This window comes from Rhinatrema bivittatum, chromosome 8 (assembly GCF_901001135.1).
Source record: "Rhinatrema bivittatum chromosome 8, aRhiBiv1.1, whole genome shotgun sequence".
Lineage (NCBI taxonomy): Eukaryota > Metazoa > Chordata > Amphibia > Gymnophiona > Rhinatrematidae > Rhinatrema > Rhinatrema bivittatum.
Genome location: NC_042622.1, coordinates 113,411,631 through 113,432,417, shown reverse-complemented (window position 1 = coordinate 113,432,417; position 20,787 = coordinate 113,411,631). Strand labels below are relative to the sequence as shown.

Below are 20,787 nucleotides of genomic sequence, written 5' to 3'. Positions count from 1 at the left end.
TCCTTGTGTATCTGTGATAGCAAACATTGTTTGACAGAAGGTATATTTTGATTCATAGCTGTCAGTGGTTGCCATGACTTCACGGCATTTGTGTTCACATGTGATGAACTAAGGGGTGAATGCTTTTTTTCAGAACTGTCAAAATGTCACCTAATTGATTTGCAGTTTTGAATGCATGGTGTCTTGAAAAGCTTTTTAATGGTGCTTATTGCTGCTGTGCTAAAGAGCTATTGGCAACCCATGAATTGATGATGACTTCTACATGTGTTGTTGTCACAAGTTAGATGTTTTTCCAGAACTATTTCCAAGCGATGGCTGTCTCTGCTGCTCTATGGAGAGATGTGTATGAAAGACCTCCTTTACACAGGTCTCTCCATAGAGTCAACAAATGAGTGGATGCTACAGGGTCTGCACTTTTACACATTTACAAATATTAATATCAATACAGTAACCCTATTCGCTCATATTGGTCTTTGATCTGCCAGTTGGCATGCCCAAGCAAGTCAGGCATCACCACCGAGAGCCAGGGCCGGCGGAACCACTAGGCGAGCTAGGCCTGTGCCTAGGGCGCCGAGACTTAGGGGGCGCCGCGGCAGGCAGCAGAATTTTGAAAGGGCAAAAAGTGCCCTTTCAAAATTCTGCCAGCCTTCGACTCGCCTAGATGGAGACCAAGCGCCGAGACTTAGGGGGCGCCGCGGCAGGCAGCCAGCTCCCGACTCGCCCTGCCTCCCCCGAGTGTCACCCTCCTGACCCCCCCCCCAGTGGTCCAGCGGAGGTCCTGGGAGTGACCTGCCGCTCCCGGGGCCTCGGCTGCCACTAAGCAAAATGGCACCGGTTACCTTCAGCCCCTATCATGTGACAGGGGTCAACCAATGGCACCAGTAGCCCCTGTCACCTGGTAGGGGCTGAAGGCCACTGGGGCCATTTTCCTTAGTGGCAGCCGAGGCCCTGGGACCGGCAGATCGCTCCCGGGACCTCCGCTGGACCACTAGGGGGGTGTCGGGAGGGTGACACTCGGGGGGAGGCAGGGCGAGTCGGGAGCTGGCTGCCTGCTGCGGGGCCCCCTAAGTCTCGATGCCGATCTTCTTTCTGTGAGTGTGTGTGTATGTGAGAAAGGAATCTGCCAGTTTAAAAAAATGAAATATGATAATACATATACCTGAACTCTTAAAAAGTTGGATGAAAGATAAAATTACTAAATTTTAAGCATCCCTCTTCTGGAAAATAAAATTTAACTTAAAGTGGGTAGAGACAAATACTAAAGCAAAAAAAATTTAAAGTTTTTAAAATGTTCATCTCAGCAAAATCACAAATTTAAGATACTGATGGCAGGTGGGGTTTGGGGTGGTTTTTTTTTCAGCATAATTTAAGCATGAAGACTAGAATAGTTCCAATCTGAAACGGTTTTGCTATTTTTTTTAAGCCTTTAGAAAATGTATATTTTTAAATGACTAAGACTGGAATCTTCCTATTTAAAAGGGAAGCCGACTAAGGATGTGTTTCGGTTCCATATCTCCTACATGAATAATCATACGACTGATAGTTTGAAGAAAGACACTTGCTTTATTGCCTGGAAGCATAAAACAAGAGAAGCTGTACTGTGTGGGTGGCTGTCCCTTGGGAGGACAGAACCTGAAGGAAGGGTGTCATTTCGCCTTCTGATAGGAATGTGGTTTTCTTATTTAATGATTGGGATCATCACTTTCACTTTTAGTAAAAGTGAAAAATGCTGGAAGTTTGAAAGCAAGGTGCTTCTGTGAGAATGTAATGTGTATGTGAGACAGGGAGAGTGCTTCTGTGTGTCAATGTGTGTGTGCAAGACAGATGGAGCATGTTTTTGGCTGGCTTGTGGCTGTGAGAGAGGGCATGTGTATGATTGAGCCTGTTTGTAAGTGAGATAGAACATGTGTGTGATTGAGAGCTTGTGTGTAAGTGAAATAGAGAGAGCATGTGTGTGATTGAAATCTTGTGTGTAAGAGGGAGCGAGAGCATTGTGTGATTGAGAGAGTCTGGCCAGAGAGGTGACCTGTGTATGTGTGAGAACTGCTGATCAGGGAGATGACTGGGGTGTGTGTGTGTGTGTGTGAGAGAGAGAGAGACTGGTTGGGGAGAGATTGGTGTGTGAGAGACAGAAACTGGTCCTGAGGGTGTGACTGGTATGTGTGTGAGAGAGAGAAGAGACTGGTTGTGATCCCTAAGGAAGAGGTCTGTGAGGACAGCTTCAGCAGCTACTGCTGCTTCTGGTATGGCCTGCAAGGGAAAGGAGTAGGAAAACTGCTGAAGAGGGTAAGTAAAGGTGGCTTTTTAAGTTTATTTTTCTTGATTGACTACCATTTTAATTATTGGGTAGTATGTGATGTGTCTGCTGTTTGAAATATTTTATTGGTGTTTGGTAAAGCTTTCAAAATTTGCATGCATCTTTAATTATTGGATATTCTATTCATCAGCTGTTTTGAAATTATTTTATTTGTATGATTTTATAATTATGATTAATGATTTATATATCTTTATTTTATTGATTTGTTTCACGAGGAATGGTGACATTTTTGTTTTTCCATTGGTACACTGTATAGAGTCTGGCGTGATACATTTTACAGTTTAGATTTTGTCTGTACATTTCTATTTATATTTTATGTGGTTTTATTCTGTATTTGGTGAGAGTTTGTGTTCTGCATGCAAAGACTGTGATGAAGCATTCTTTTAGCATGTGGTTTCTCTGTAGGGATCTGTAGTAGCTTAGCCTGTTCTGTTTTCCTGATAGGAGGTGTATTGGTATTTTAGATTCTGGTGTAATATTTGTGGTATTCTTTTTTATAGGTAGGGTTGTTATTCTTTGAGTGTTGGCAGATAGTATTGTGTTGATACGGGAGGACCATGCCGAAATATATCACAATAGGTATGATGCCATATGAATTCCAAGATGCAAAGTTTTCTTGTTGGCATCACAACAGTGCATGAAATTATCACAACAACTTGTATATTAATTTTACCTCAGAATGTCATTTTTCATGTAAAATATGTTATAAATGCATAATTTAAAATTGTGTATGGGGAGGGGGCGCCAGACTGTAAGGTTTGCCTAGGGTGCCAAATACCCTTGCACCGGCCCTGCCGAGAGCAATCTACACTGTCCCCTCCAGGAAGATTCGCTTGAGGTTCCAGGTCCATCTCAGTGTGTAATATTGTGCATAGGTTTCCATTCTGTATCCTCGGTTACACCTTATTAGCTGTAGTATCCAAAGACACAACACTCATTTAAGGAAGACAATTGGGTACAAAATTATCTACTTAATAGAATGGAAATCCTGAAAATTATTCCTTTCCTCACTCTAAGGCAGCTAAAAATAGGCCTGCAGTTTTACAACATGTATACTTTTAGACACATTTAGGGGAGGTTTTGCAGGGAACAATTTTTGTGCAGGATTGAAAAATAATTGACAATTGTATTTTCAAATTTGTACACATTATCTTCCAGAGATAATTTAATTACCCAAAAGACCAGGTGCAAAAGTCCATCAGTATTTTTTTACCTGTGGCAGTTGTGTATTCATGCAAAGGATGTGGGATATGGAAGAAACATTATGGGCTGTCCTAAAAAAAAGAGGATGGTGTTTCCATTTACATCGGTGTGGTCTACAGATCTTCAACTCAAATAGAAGAACTGGACATAGATTTGGTTGAAGACATCCAAAAGGTGGAAAAGAAGGAAGATGTGTTGCTTGTTGGAGATTTTAATCTGTCAGATATGGATTGTAGTATCCCTTCTGTAGAATCTGCAAAAAGAGATAGTGGATGCCCTTCAAGGCTTTCTGGTCTGCTCAAACAAATGGTAATGGATTGCATGAGGGAAGGTGTAATACTCAATCTAGTGTTCATGAATGGGGAGAATGTCTCTAATGTCCAGGTAGGTTCCCACTGAGCACCAGTGATCATCAGACAGTATAGTTTGATATCACAAATAAGAAACAGAGAAGTCATACAAAGACCTGAGTTTTGAATTTCAAAAATACAGACTTTGTCAAAATGAGGCTGTTCCTGTAGGAAGAACTAGAAGACTGGGAGATAATGGGTGAGGTGGGACAACAGTGGGCCAAATTAAAAGGCAATATAATTATATGTTAGAAAAGTAAACAAAAGTACGAGGAAAAAAGAAACTGATCTAGTTTTCAAAGGAGGTGGCTGAAAAATATAAGCAAAAAGTACAGTGTTCAAGAAGTATAAAGGATCCCAGAAAGAGGAACACAGGAAACAATTCCTGATAAAACTGAGGAAGATGAAGAAAGAAATCAGGAACGCAAAAGGTCATGTGGAAGAAAGGATTGCCAAAGAGGTAAAGCTAGGTGATAAAACCTTTTCTCATATATATAAGAAAAAGAAGGGAGGCCCAAAGTGGTATAGTGAAATTGAAAGGTGACAAGGAGAAATGTGTGGCGAGAGATGAAGAAATGGCAGAAATATTAAACAAATACATCAGTTCGGTGTTCACTAAAAAAGACTGTGGAGAAGGACCATTGCTGGTTGACAAGACTGCAGATGGGAGTGGGATGACGAAACTCCTGTTACAGAAGAGAATGTATGGGAGGAGCTAGGAAAACTGAAAGTGGACAAGGCCATGGGGTTGAATGGGGTAAATCCAGGGATACTAAGGGAACTCAGAGATGTGCTAGCTGGTCTGCTGGATGACCTGTTCAACAGATCCCTGTATTCAAGAGGGGTGCTGTGTGACTGAAGAAGAGCAGTGGTGGTCCCACTACACTAGAGTGGTAGCAGAGAGGAGGCTGGAAACTACAGGCTGGTTAGTCTCACCTCAGTGGTGGAAAAATTAATTGAGTCTCTGCTGAAAAAAAGGATAGTGAACTGTCTACAATCAGGTGGGTTGTTGGATCCCAGGCAACATGGATTCACCAGGGGAAAAACCTGTCAAACAAATTTGATTAATTTTTTTGATTGGGTGCCAAGAGAATTGGATTGAGGAACAGCACTCTATGTGATACAGCTTCAGCAAAGCTTTTGATATGGTCCCTCATTGGAAGCGCATGAATAAAATGAGAAGTTTGGGAGTCAGCGCCAAGATGGTGGAGTGGATAACAAACTGGTTGACTGACAGGAGACAGCATGTAATGGTAAAGGGAACCTAGTTTGAAGAGAGAACGAGTGGAGTGCCACAACGGAGGCGGCTCTATCATGAGGCAGGTTGAGGTGGTCGCCTCAGGCAGAAAAGTTTGGAGGTGGCAAAAAGTGTCCTTCAAAACTTTATGTCTGCGGCTGCTTCACCATGCCTTTAAATACAGCTCTGCCAACAAGTTTGAGGGGGTCCCTATCAGCCTCAGGCAGGAAGAAAAAAACATCAGTGGCAGAAATTTAATGACGGGCCTTTGGGGTCCCCACCCCCTGCGAGCAAGAAAAAATGAACCACAGCCGCCATTGGCCACTTTTAATTATGTGCCCGCGGGAGGTGGCAGTGTGGTTTTGATTCACATGTCCGTGGGCTGTCCCTCCCCCTGTGGGCATGAAAAAAACAGCGATGCACTGTTGATAACCTACCCCTGGGCCGAAGTAGAGCCATAAGGCACCAAAGATGACTTCCCACAGAATTCCCACCCTCCTGTGGGCAGTTAGGACACTGGGAGAAGGAGAGGCAATGCACAGGCAGCGAAGGGAAGAGAAGATGAGAGACGCTTCTCAAACTTCCATTTCCCTTCTCAGTGAGAGCGGAAGGGAGGAAAACTGAGCTAAGCTGAATGAGTGAAAGAGAAGGGGATAGAGATAGAAGGGAATGAGTGAAAGGGAAGGAAGGGGGTTGCTTAAGAGGGAAGCAGTGAGATGAAAGGGGAAGAGGGTAGGGAGTGAGTGGGAAGGGGAAGGGCAAAGTGAGAGAGGGAAAGGAGCAGTGGGTGAGTGAGAGGGAAAAGGGGGCAGGGGTGAGTGAGTAGGGGGGAGAGATAGGGGAGGAGCAAGCATGCATTGTGGGGAATGCGAATGAGAGAGAGTAAAGGGCCAGTAGAAGTAGATGGCTGCCTAGAGTGTCATAATTTTTGGGGTGATACCGCAGGGGCAAGACTGTGACAATTGCAGATCCCTGTTCTTCCCACCTATGTGGGCCCAACATAGGAAGTTGTCATGTGGGCCCATATGGGTGGGAAAAAAGAGGCATAATCACTGCAGCCAGAAGGAACAGAAGCCGTGTTGGCCCAGGTAGCCAGAAGAAAGCAGGAGCAGCCTCTGTCCAAGGGGAAAGGGTAATCCTATCGACTGCAAGGGTTATAGCTGGTCGTTGCTACAGCTTATGCTTTCCAGAGGGGGAGAGAATATATGTGTGAGCATGTGAGAGAGTGTGAGAAAGCCTGTGTGTGTGTTAATAAAAGAGAGGACAAAGTCTGTGTGCAGTTCCCCTCCTCCCACTCTTCCACAACAATCTGAGTGACTGGAAATCAAAAGTTCACAGGTATGGAGAGTGAGGCATTTATTTTATCCTTATTAGTTTTAATTATTGGGTGTTTGATGTGACTGCTGTTTTTAAATATTTTATTGAATTTTGGGGTAATGTTTTAACAATTTTTATGTGAGTTTATTAAATGTTCTGTTATCAACTGATGCACAAACACACACAAAGGGGTAGATTTTCAAAGGGGTATGCGTGTAGGATACACGCGTACCCCCCGAAAACCTACCCCAAACCCCCCCTGCGCGCGCCGAGCCTATTTTGCATAGGCTCGGCGGCACACGCAAGTCCCGGGGCTTGCATGGAGAGGCGTGCCGAGGGGCGTGGCGGGGGCGTGGCGGTCGTGACGCGGCATTTCGGGGGCGTGGCGTGGGCGACGCGACGTTTTGGGGACGTAGCGCGGGTGACGCAATGTTTCGGGGGCAGCGCCGTGGGCGTGGTTTCTGCCTGGGGGCATTCCGGGGGCGTGGCCACACCCTCCGGAACAGCCCCCAGGTTGGGTGATGGGTAGGGGGGGTTTAGATAGGGCCGGGGGGGGTGGGTTAGGTAGGGGAAGGGAGGGAAAGGTGAGGGGAGGGCGTAAGAAAGTTCCCTCCGAGGCCGCTCCGTTTTCGGAGCGGCCTCGGAGGGAACGGAGGCAGGCTGCGCGGCTCGGCGCGCACAGGCTGCCCAAAATTGGCAGCCTTGCGCGCGCCGATCCCGGATTTTAATGGATACGCGCGTATCTATTGAAATCCCGCATACTCTTGTTCGCACCTGGTGCGTGAACAAAAGTACGCGTTCGCGCTAAATTATAAAATCTACCCCATAATGTATTTGTGAGGGAGAGGGCGTCTGTGTATGTAAGAGAGAGGGAGTGTGTGAGAGCATGAATATGTTATTGTGTGTATGTGCTGAGAGACGATAACATTTTTGCGGCCCTACCTCCCCCAATCCATGACTATCTCAGGATGAATGGAAATCAAAAGATCCCAAGTATGGAGAGCAGGAGATTTTTTTTATCCTTATTAGTTTTAATTATTGGGTATAATTTGATGTTTCTACACTTTTGAAATATTTAATTTTTTTAGGGTAATAGAACATTTTTTAATTATTGGAATTATAATTCATCAGATGTTTGGAAATATTTTATTGGTGTTTGGGAAATTTTTGATATTTTATTCATTAATTGGTTTGAAATATTATTTTTGATGAATATGATTTTATTATTATGATTGATGTTTATATTTCTTTATTTTATTATTTTATTATTTAATGTTTTATGAAGGTATTTACCCCAAATGCCTCAAATCTGCAGTTATCAAACCAATTCTAAAAAAGAACAACTTGGATCCTGAAATCCTTGCAAATTATCGCCCCATTTCAAACCTATCTTTCATTGCCAAGACCATTGAAAAAGTCGTATTCTCCCAATTTGACTATCTTGAAACAAACAACATCCTACCTCCAACTCAATCCAGATTCAGAAAAAACCTAAACACAGAATCTCTCCTTTTCTCTCTAAGGGCCTCATTTTCTAATCGGATCGCACGCGATAAGGGACGTTTCGCACGCGAAATGTCCCTTATCATGTGCAATACCAAAATGGGGGCGGAGTTGGCCACGGAAGAGGAGGAGTCAGGGCGTCACTGGGGCCGACTCCACAAAGATGCCGCGGACAACAAAAAGGTAAGGCCCTTTTCGTGTCCAAGTTCACACCCAATAGCTACACCTTCTATGGTGGCGCTATTGGGTGCGAAACTGGCAGCGGTCGCACCGCGACGGTGCGATCACTGCCGGCTAGTGCAGGCTCGCCCCCCGCCCCTCATTCCCTAAAGTATCACAGGCCTGCGATACTTTAGAAAATGAGGCCCTAAATGACATAATACTAAGAGGCTTCGAGAAAGGTGAAAAATACCAACTCATCCTCCTCGACCTCTCAGCTGCTTTCGACACAGTTAACCACAATATACTTTTAGAACGACTGTCTCAAATCGGCTTAACTGATACCACCCTACAATGGTTCTTCTCCTATCTTTCTGACAGAACCTACCAAGTATTAATTAATAACAACCCATCCAAAAAGATTAACCTCAACACTGGAGTTCCCCAAGGATCAGCGTTATTGGCCACTCTTTTTAACATATATCTTCTTCCCATCTGCCAACTATTAAAAGATAATGGAATCACCCACTTCCTCTACGCTGATGACATTCAACTTCTTATTCCCATCCAAAATTCAATCGAAGACACCTACAAGAAAACATCTGCTCTACTTATCTCGATCAAACATCGCCTAAATTCTCTTAAGCTCATAATCAACATCGACAAAACTGAAATAATCCTCATGGACAAAAAACCCAATCCAACTCCACCACCCCTACCTTTACTTGACAAACAAATGAATTCTATACTCCCTACCACACACACAAGGAACCTCAGAATTATTATCAATAAAGAGCTTTCATTCAAGAACCACATATCAAACAAAACTAAAGAGGGATATCACAGACTTCTAACCCTAAGACATTTTAAACTGTTTCTGAAACCTTATGATTTCAGAACTATCTTACAACTACTCATTTTCACTACCTTCGACTACTGCAACTCCCTACTAATTGGAATACCTCATTTAATCCTCAAACCCCTCCAGATTCTGCAGAATTCAGCAGCCAGAGTTCTGACAAGAACAAAGAGAAATGAATACATAATGCCCATATTGATTTCACTTCACTGGCTCCCAATTAAAGCACGTATTGAACACAAATCAATGACCATCACACATAAAATTCTAAACAATGAACATCAAGGACTAAATAGCTTAAACATAACCCCCCAGAATCCCCAAAGAAACCTACATTCAAACAATTCAGGACGCTTAAGATCTAAGATGCGCATCTGACAACAACTAGAGAAAGAGCTTTTTCCATTGCCTCTCCAAAAATTTGGAACTCCTTACCAAAAGATCTGAGAACCCAACCTAATCTCAAAACTTTCAAGAAAGACCTAAAAACATGGCTGTTTCGCAAATTCTACCTGGACACTCATACTTCAGAACATCCTAACTCCCAATCGAACTTTCACCCAAAAACCTCAAATTAACTTGTCTCCACCCAGAACCAAATTAACCCTCCTCCTCCCTCATAATGACAATTTATGAACTAGAAATGCTTAACCTCTGTTTAACATACACCTTGTTATACTTTTGCACAATTGTTAAGAAAGTTACAATTTAAATTTTGTAAACCATTATGATGGCTTCACCGAATGACGGTATATAAAACTCAACAAATAAATAAATAAATAAACAACTAAATAAATAAATAAAGAATGGTAATGTTTCTGTTTTTCCATTGTTGCTCTGTATATAGAGGCTGGCTTGTTGTGGCTTCCAGTTCAGTTCTTCTCAGCGCATCCTGTTTATACTTTATGGTCTCTTTATTCTGTATTAGGCCAAGGTCTCTCTGTGACCGAGCTGAGGTATTTTGCTGGCATGTAATTTCTAGGGATGTGAATTGTTTTTTGACGATTTAAAATATCGTCCGATATATTTTAAATCGTCAAAAATCGTTAGAGGCGCGATACAATAGGAATTCCCCCGATTTATCGTCAAAAATCGTAAATCGGGGGAAGGGGGAGGGCGGGAAAACCAGCACACTAAAACAACCCTAAAACCCACCCCGACCCTTTAAAATAAATCCCCCACCCTCCTGAACCCCCCCAAAATGTCTTAAATTACCTGGGGTCCAGTGGGGGGGGTCCCGGTGTGATCTTCCACTCTTGGGCCACGGGTGCGTTAATAGAAATGGCGCCGGCGCTACCTTTGCCCTGTCAGGGCAAAGGTAGCGCCGGCGCCATTTTGGTTCCTGTCCCCCGATGTCACGAGCGCAGGAGATCGCTCCCGGACCCCCGCTGGACCCCCAGGGACTTTTGGCCAGCTTGGGGGGGCCTCCTGACCCCCACAAGACTTGCCAAAAGTCCAGCGGGGGTCCGGGAGCGACCTCCTGCAGTCAAATCGTATTGCCATATTGCAAAATGGCGCCGGCCATACGGCCATACGGCCGGCGCCATTTTGCAATACGGCAATATGGCCATACGGCCGGCGCCATTTTGCAATACGATTCGAGTTTTGCTTCAGAAGACTGTACTTTTCAATGTTTTTTGTCATGTAACATTTGTTATAAATGCATAATTTAATTGTGTGTGTCTGTAAAGGGTGTGGAAGTGTGTGTGTGTATGTGGGTGGGTGGGCGGGTGGCATTACTGCAAGGCTATAAGGTCTGCCTAGGGTACCTAATTCCCTTCCCTATCCATGGGTTTCTGGGGTGTGCACGGACATATTAGTTTTTTAAAATATAGATTGCAGGAGGGAGCTGGGCTTTATTTGATGGGCTTGGGACAGGGACAGAGACTGAATGAATGGGGGTGGGGGACAGCATACTAATTGTTCGTACAGGGCAGCAAAAAAGCTAGCACCAGCCCTGAGGAGGGGAGTGGGCGCAAGGCTGTATAATTCGCCTAGGTGGCTATTACCCTTGCACTGACCTGGAGAGAAGTTTCATACGCACACACAAACAGGGGTCAAATGTTGGGGAACGGTGGGAGGCAGGTGGTAGAGATCCTGGGATTGTGACAAGGTTACCAACTTCCTGGAAATACCAATAGCACTCTATCTGCCACCCATCTGGGAACCCTACCGCCTGTCTCCCCTCTTCTCGAACATTTCAAATCACCAAAAGGACTAAACTCTAAGGGGGATCCATTTCCCCTCCACCCCACTCTCCTGGTAATTTGACCTGCACCATGCCTTGGGGGAGGGGAGTGTTTTTATATTCTTGTCTCAGGCAGCAGATTACTTGAGCCACCCCTGCGCCACAGGGATCAGTTTTGGGGCCACTTCTGTTCAATATCTTTGTGAGCATCATTGTGGAAGGGGTAGAAGGTAAAGTTTGTCTGTTTGCAGATGATACTAAGATCTGCAATAGAATAGACATGCTGGAAGGAGTAGAGAGAATGAAAAGTGATTTAAGAAAGCTTAAAGAGTGGTCGAAGACTCGGCAGCTGGGATTCAATGCCAAGAAGTATAGATTTATACATCTGGGATGCAGAAATCCAAAAGAGCTGTATGTGATAGGGGGTGAAAGCTTAATGTGATTGGACTGGAGAGGGACCTAGGGGTGATAGTACCTGGCAATCTGAAGAAGGCGAAGCAATGTGACAAGGTGATAGTTAAAGCCATAAGAATGATGGACTGCATAGAGAGAGCAATAACTAGAAAGAAAATTGGGGTAACAATGCCCTTGTACAGGTCCTTGGTGACGCCTCACCCGGAGTACTGTGTTCAGTTCTGGCTACCAACATACCTCAAAAAGGATAGAAACATGATGTAGGCAGTTCAGAGAAGGACATCCAAAATGGTCTGTATTGGCAGACTTAGGAGGAGCGACTGAAGAATCTGAATATGTATACCCTGGAAGAGAGGAGGTACAGGGGAGATATGATACGGATCTTCAGATACCTGAAAGGTTGTAATGATGCATGATCTTGGAACCTTTTCTGTTGGAAAGGAAACTGTAGAACTAGGAGTCACGAAATGAAACTCCAGGGGGGTTGACTCAAAACCAACATCAGGAAAAACTTTTTCACGGACAGGGTGATGGATGCCTGGAATGCCCTTCCAGAAGAGGTGGTGAGGATGAAAATATTAAACAAATTTAAAAGGGCATGGGATAAATACTATGGATCTCTAAAGGCTAAAGGGTCCATGGATGAAACCTGCTCAGAGCAGGAGATACTACCCTTAATCAATTAGATTTAATGTTTTGACACAATTGAAACACTGCTTTCCACTTCAATACCAGGTGTAAATGAGGAATTTGATTCAGACAACAGCCCTGACTTTTACAATCCAGGGTTGTGATAAGCAGATATTAGGGAAAAATGCAGGACTGCTTCTATGGCCAATTCCAAAAGCAAAGCACGTTCAAGCAGCATTGTTTGAATTATCAAGGCTGCTCACCCCACAAAAATGTTGCTAGTGATATTACTACTGTTAACAAAAGGCTTGGGGGGTAACCTGCGGAGCGGCAATTACTACCATAAAAACATGCTGGACAGATTGGATGACAACACTACTAGAGAACTCAACACATCATATCACATCACACTAATATTCAATTGTACATAAATGTTTATTCAAACGTATAACATGAGCACCTATCTAGACAAATAAATACTAACTAACGAATCCACACAGTCACATCCACACCATTCAATCATTAAAAATCTACAAGTACAGAATGTATCTCCCCAATTTGTTAATTCAAAACAGCAGTGAACATTACCAATTATCCAAAAAAGTAGTTATTGACAATATATATAATATTGTTATTATTCCTTAAATCAAATATTGTTATTTCTTAAATCAAGTTAATGCTCAATGTATTCTTACTAATAACGATGTTAACTTAAATAACATAACGTATATATTTTCAACCTTCATATTTATCAATCAATTTTGCTCGATAAAATTCACACTCAGTCCATTCAGCTGTTTTTTCTCCACAGAATTGACACTGTCCACTCGACTACTCCACTAGGGCTGTTTTTAATGTGCAGTATCGACACCGTCCACTCAGCTATTCTGCTGTTTTTCAATCCGACAAAGATCTTTGCTTCACCTGCTGAATGGGCTTCATCAGGGATTCATTCATGCCAATATTCCACTAAAACAATCAAACAATTTTAGCTTTAGACACCAACCTTAACCATCATTATTACCCGTGACTTCAAAAAGTATTTATAACCCTTACCTTTCCAACACCAACAAATACTCACTGCCTTAAGCTCGCATATTCAAAGCCACATAAAAACAGATTAAAGACGGTCATAACATATTCAAGTCTTCTCAAATGTAATTCAATGTAATGTTTTTCCCAAATTCATCTGGAAGCAAAACTGCAACCAAAAATTAACTTATAAAAATTTACAAGGTAAGAGAGAGCACAACACATACCTGAACAGATGCCGACATTGCCACGTACCTGCGTAACACCGGAAATGACGAATTTGCCGACAAACTCCTAAGGTGCAAGGGGAACCCTACTAACCTTTTATTGCAAAAGGATGTCAAAAGTGAACCAATCATCCCCAAACTACACCATTTACATATCAATACATTAATTAGTACTAACCCATGTTTCTTACAAAACCAATTAGCAAAACATACCGAAGCTCTTTATAAGTCATACTACCTTATTGCAGCTATCCCATAAGGGAAAAGAATTCAATGTAACACCGCATAAAACTGAAGACTTATCCAATAAATGCAGTCCATTTAATAGGGCCATTAAGACCATTAGGAGTAGGGGTATTCCAATTGAAGATGAATCTTTGTTCCACTCGCCTCAATACAGCTGATAAATCCCCATCATGTTCCAATCTAACTTTTTTGATCACAAAGAATTTAAGGTCATCTAAAGTATGTTGTTTTTCCATCCAATGATCAACCAATGGTGCATGTTCTTTAAGCGATATAATTCTGCTTTTATGTTCAATGATGCATACTTTAACTGATCTAACAGTCTGTCCTATATAGATATATTGGCAAGGACATATTACCACATAGACAACACCAATAGATTCACATGTAAATAATTCAGGAAGTACATATGGTTGGCTTAAACTTGGATGTTGAAAAACCTGTAAAGATAATACATGAGGACAAACAGAACAGGAACCACACGCTACCTGTCCATGCTCAAACCTTTTATCAAAACCTGCACTCTCTGTTGATTCAAATTATCCCATAAGTCCCTACGTTTTTTTATCGCAAATATAGGAGCTTCAACAAAAATTTTTAAAGGGGCAAGAACATGCCAATGTTTCCTTATTAGTTCTTTAACATTAGAGGATTTTGACGAGTATGGAATGGAACAAATCATTCTACAGGGACCATCACTTTGAGATTCTATCAACAAGTTGTCCCTGTTGGCAAATGATGCCTGTTTATAGACCTTCTTAATCACAGATTTAGTATACCCCCTGTCCTGAAATATCTCACTCAAATTTTGGGCTTGCATTTTGAATTCATCCACGGTAGAACATAAATGCTTACACTTTAAGAACTGTCCCGTAGGGATATTGTTCTTTAATTGTCGAGGATGGAAGCTTTGGTAATGCAATAATGTGTTTTTCTCAGTGGGTTTCCTATATATGGTGGTAAGAATATTGTTATTATGAAGATGAACCTTCACATCCAAAAAGGAAACTGTGTGTAAGTCCATAGTCACTGTAAATTTTAAGTGTGGATCCCCTACATTGACTTCATGTAGAAACAACTTAAGATCTTCAATGATCCCTAGCCAAATCAAAAAAATATCATCAATGTATCTACCCTACCAGACTACCTGTTTAAACCAAACAGAGGAATAAACTACACGTTTCTCAAAATAAGCAACATATAAACAAGCAGTAGTTGGGGCTATGGGAGACCCCATAGGAATACCTTTGATTTGTAAAAAAAAATCATGATTTGTAAGAAAAATAACTACAGGTCAAAGTGATTTCAGCAATTGTCATTAAAAACTGAAATATTTTCTCAGAAAAGTTCATATTGCCAAATTATTTTCTAATGATGTCAAGAGAAGCAGACTGAGGTACATTAGTATAAAGGGCAGTGATATCAGCCGTCACAATAACCCAATCTTTATCGACAGTGGGTAAAGAAGCCAATTGATTAATAAAATCAATGGAGTCCCTAATATAAGAGGGTATAAGCAAAGCCCTAGGTTGTAAAATTTTATCAAGAAATTTAGCTAGGGGTTCCAATATAGATCCTATCCCTGATACTATAGGTCTCCCTGGAGGAGATGTCATAGATTTATGTATTTTTGGCAAAATAAAGAAATGAGGTATTGTTGTGTGCGAGCTCCTCTGGAGGGAGGAGCTAGCACTACTGGTTATGAATGACACCTCCAGAGGGAGGAGTTACCAATCTGTTATGGATCTGATGCCAGATGAGCGGAGACATCAGATAGGAGTTGGCAATCTGTAAAGGATCTGCTAGGAGTTAGCAATCTGTTATGAGTGACTCCTGAGAGGGGAGGAGTAGCAATCTTGTTAGGAAAGCTCAGTGTAGAGCTAGGAGTAGCAATCTGTAGTGTACTAGCTCCAGAAGGAGGTGGAGTTAGTAAGCTGTTATGAATCTGTTGCTGAAGACCCCTGGTAGGAAAGGAGTAGTCATCTGTTACCAGCGGAGTGCTTGGAGAGGACACTCAGCTGTAGAGGAATGTAGATAGGTGAATCCTTGGGCCGATGGCAGATGACTGCACCCCCAGGAGGATATCCTGAGAGGGACCACCGGCTAGGCTTGAGTATGGAGACAGACACAATTTTATTAGACAGGTAGTAGAACCACTAGAGGTGGCAGTAGCAGGGCTGAAGTCCCTCAGGTACTGGAATCACTATCCCAGGGTAGCTGAGCTGTAGAGAAACTATAGATAGTGAGTAGACAGGTATACTGTGTTCATAGCCAGAACTAGATGACATATCTCACATAAGGTCTTTAGAAGGCTTAGTAGCTGGAAAGGGTTAGGCCCTTGAGGAGCGAGTACCTGGTTCCAGGGAAAGCTCTGAGAGAGTGATGGTAACTCACAATTGTCTGTATCTGTGATATCTTCCAGGCTGTAGAGAATCTTCAGAGTGTTCAGGAACAAGGGCCCTTGAGGAGCGAGTACCGGTTCCTATCGGCAATCTGAAATAGAGAAAAGAGAGCGAGGCCCCCGAGGAGCGGGTACCTCTGATAAGTCTGAAGAGGCAGAGTAGCTTAGGTAGTGAAACCCTTTGCTAACTTGATCCTTTAGCAATTCCTGAGACCTTTTATATTGGAAGTGGATGACGTCAGTTCAGGGGGACACCCCCGAGGTTCGCGCCCTTGCTGGTACATATTTAGGAGCACGTGTGCCCTACGTCATCAGGAACATGGCGGATCCACAGCATCCTGCCACTCCGGGGACTCTGGAGGAAGACGGCAAGAAGACGCTGCAGCAGCAAACCATCCATCAGGCCTGGAGTGAGTCGCCACAGTGATAAGGAGGGCAGAGTGAGGGTGTTGAGCAGCGACAGACGCAACAGGTATAGAAGGATAAGACACCAACAAAAAGTTAAACTCTTTGCTAGATATAACTTTATCTTTAAATGCAACCTCCAAAATCTTATTGACCTGTTCATGAATCTCAGGGATAGGATTAGTGTTCAATTCCACATAAAATTGGTTATCTTCCAACTGTCTCATAACTTCATGATCATAATCAAGTTCGTTCAACACCACTATTCCTCCACCTTTGTCTGTTGCTACAATCTTTATAGAATCGTCACGAAATTCTTTCATGGCAATCCACTCTTCCTTAGATAAATTGTAAGATGAAAATTCATGCTGTTTATCTAGCTCTTCCAAATCATTTAAAAACAAAGTTTGAAAAGCTTGTAACAGGGGACTAGGAGGAGAAGGAGGAGTCCATCGAGATAGTTTATATAAAGTGTTCCTCTCTTGGGTAAACTCACTAGTGCCAAAAAATTCTTTAATTTGTAACCTCCTGAAGAATTTATGTAATTCAATGCGAGTTTGGAATGGATCATACGTACAAAAAGGAACAAATGAAAAGCCTTTATTTAACAATTCCACCATATAATTTGTTAAATTCTTTGAAGACAGATTAAACACAGTCAAGTTATCCCTTTGCTGATCAACCGGACTACCCTGTAATATACTAATATCACAACCATGAATTAACAACGTAGATTGTAATTTGTTTGTGCATGAGTATATTTTTGCGGACGAATCTCTCTGAAATTTTTGTTGCCGCGGGACCAGGACCCTAAAAAAGAGGATGGGTGAGTCTCATTATTTTCCACCATGGGTTCCTGAAAACCCACATGCCGTGAATCTTTTCTGCCCTTAGTTGAACTATCAACAGAATCATCAGCAGAATCATCCGAAGATGAGAAATCCCCTTTCTTCCTGACAATTTGTTTCCTATTAATATTCATCCAGGGATACTCATATCCCCCATTATAATCTCTTTCATCTCTTCTAAATGTATTGATCTTTAATTGTTTAGTCTCCTTTTTAAACTCATCCACAGTTGTTTCTGCAAATCGTTCAACTGATATTCCACCACATCTTTAGGGCAACACTCTTGAACCTTGACTAATTCAGTATCTATTTCTTTTTTAACATTTTCAATTTTGTATTTGGTGGTTTCCACAATAAGAACCATTAGATCATACGAACATTTATTTAAGATGGCGTTCCACCTTTGTATAAATGTATCATCATCTGTAAATAAAGAGGGTTCTTTGTTGAGTCTTAAAACCCGTGGTATGCGTTTAATGTGACAGTGCTCTGCCAGGGTAGCTACATGTAACTCCATTCTAATGGCTTTTCTCCTGTTCTTGGCATAATTATCCTAATTCCCACTTGATGTCTCCGTAGATGAAGGATCAAATAAATGATACCCGGCTAAAATTTCAGTGGCTGCCTGTTCAGTATACGTGTGCATATCCTCCATAATCTTTCAATTCTGGAAACCACCAAGGTAACACTACTACAGAGGGCTAGTATTAACGGGTTCTCTATACTGTATAAATGACAACACTACTAGAGAGCTCAACACATCATAGAACATCACACTAATATTCAATTGTACATAAATGTTTATTCAAACGTATAACATGAGCACCTATCTAGACAAATAAATACTAACTAACCCATCTACACAGTCACATCCACACCATTCAATCATTAAAAATCCACAAGTACAGAATGTATCCCCCCCCCAATTTGTTAATTCAAAACAGCAGTGAACCATTACCAATTATCCAAAAAAATTGGTTATTCACAATATATAGAATATTATTATTCCTTAAATCAAATATTGTTATTATTCCTTAAATCAAGCTAATGCTCAATGTATTCTTACTAATAACGATGTTAACTTAAATAACATAACATGTATATATTTTCAACCTTCATATTCATCAATCAATTATGCTCAATAAAATTCACACTCAGTCCATTCAGCTGCTTTTCCTCCACAGAATCGACACCGTCCACTCGACTTCTCCACTAGGGCTGTTTTTAATGCGCAGTATCAACACCATCCACTCGGCTATTCTGCTGTTTTTTTAAACTGACAAAGATCTTTGTTTCACCCGCTGAACGGGCTTCATCAGGGATTCATTCACGCCAATATTCCACTAAAACAATCAAACAATTTTAGTTTTAGACACCAACCTTAACCATCATTATTACCTGTGACTTCAAAAAGTATTTATAACCCTTACCTTTCCAACACCAACAAATACTGCCTTAAGCTCGCATAACCACATAAAAACAGATTAAAAACAGTCATAACATATTCAAGTCTTCTCAAATGTAATTCAATGTAATGTTTTTCCCAAATTCATCCGGTAGCATTACATTTAACGTTGTTTGATTTAGATATATTCATCTGTGTATTTTTTATTGCAATTTTGCTTATGCTGTTATCTGATGCTGTTTATCACTTTGGGCAATTCAGAAGAGCAGATTGCAAATACATTTGGATTTGGAATGCATCCCTAAAGTCTGACTGCAGGAAACTGAAAGGGTATGACACTGGGCCACTGTACACCTGTCCTGCTTCTTGCAACCACCTGCTGCTCTCCACTGTTCACAATGATGCCGGTGTAGATGAACTCCTTGGCCTGGCCCCAGTTTGCCAGTTCTTATGTTTCCTTCTGCTTCAGACTGACTCCATTTTCAACATCAACAATTATTATTAGTGGGGTTTTGTGAACGTCTACATTTTGTGGGTCACAAAATTATTTGAGAACTACTCAAAAAAAGTTTAAACCAAGAAAGGGGAGCTCTAATGAACTTCTAAAGGCCAGATCTACTATTCTGCTAGGTCTACATACCTTTAAGGAGGTTTTAAAAAAACAACAGATGTTTGGTGAATCAATGTCAGCATTGCACTCCTGAATTGTTGGCTACTCCTACATTCTTCTAAAAGAGTTTTATGTCATGCAGGTCTAAACTTTCTTTGAAGACACTTTTCCTACTCTCTGCTTTCTGGTGTGTATTGTTTCCAATAGCATGACACCAGAAGTGCTCTAAACAGAGATGTCCAAGTCCTCCAAAACTAGATTCAATGGAAAATTAGCAGATTGCCTATAAAATCTGAAAAGGCTGGAAGAGTTTCCAGATTTCAAATTAGCCATCTAAGTTCAAACAGATCTAGAACTTGCTGATGAGTGTGAGAAAACTTTCTGGATTGTGTATCAGATCTTTCATAAATTCATTTTAGATCTAGGGAGTACTAAACTGGTCTATCTACAATGAATCTTCATGAGAGCTATTTGAATAGATTTGGTCTAAAGGTGGCTATTAACATTGCTGGTCTTCTCCTAAGTAATTGCCACTAGAGGGCAAACATATTTTAGAAATTCTAATACTGTATAAAAAGTCAGGGTTGAGTCTGATTTTTTTAATGTTTTCTAAAATTCAGAACATCTTTTTGGAGCATGAACAGTTTATGACTATCCACTTCAAAAAAACACCAGTGTTAGTGAACTGTATATAAATTGTAACTTCTGTACTCTAGCTTTGATATTTGATTTTTTTTTTAATTATTTATTTAGTTAGTTAGTTAAAAGATTTTATATACCGTCATTCGTAATTACATCATAATGGTGTACAATAACCTTAAAACATAAAGTGGATCAACAAAAACAAACATCTAATACAATAAAATGGTCTAAAACATTTTAAAACATTCATATGTTCAATGCAATCGGCATACACAATTACATCTCAAGAAAAACTAAGCTTGAATTCTATCTGTATAGGCTTGCTCAAAGAGCCATGTTTTCAACCCTATCTTGAATTTTTTTGACTCTGTTTCGAGTCGTAACTCGGCTGGCAAGGTGTTCCAAATGCTTGGGCCTGCTATAGAGATTGCGCTATCTCGAACTAATAAAGAATAAATGTCCCTTGGTTTCTCATGTAGGATCTGGACTGTTAAAAAAAATCAAGCACAAAACAAACATAAAAATATTTATAAAATGATAATGAGAAACCAAGGGACATTTTTTCCAATGGGATACCATTGGACAAAATAGGTCACAAAGATTCAATACACAAATTGCTCTTTTTCTGAGAAATGAAAATTCACCACCCTTGGATATGAAGATAGGTTCTGAGATGCACATATGCAAGGGCAAATTCTTCCTGCGTAGGGGGGGTTACGCGCGCCGGGCCTATTTAAAAAAGGCTCTGTAACGTGCATAAAGCCCTGGGATGTGTCTAAGTCCCAGGGCTTTAC

General features: G+C 41.4%; 1 protein-coding gene across 1 annotated transcript in view; it reads left to right on the top strand.

Moving 5' to 3' along the window:
- ADGRD2 (adhesion G protein-coupled receptor D2) overlaps positions 1-20,787 on the top strand; it is a 322,967-nt gene that overhangs the window by 237,123 nt on the left and 65,057 nt on the right. The window lies entirely within an intron of this gene.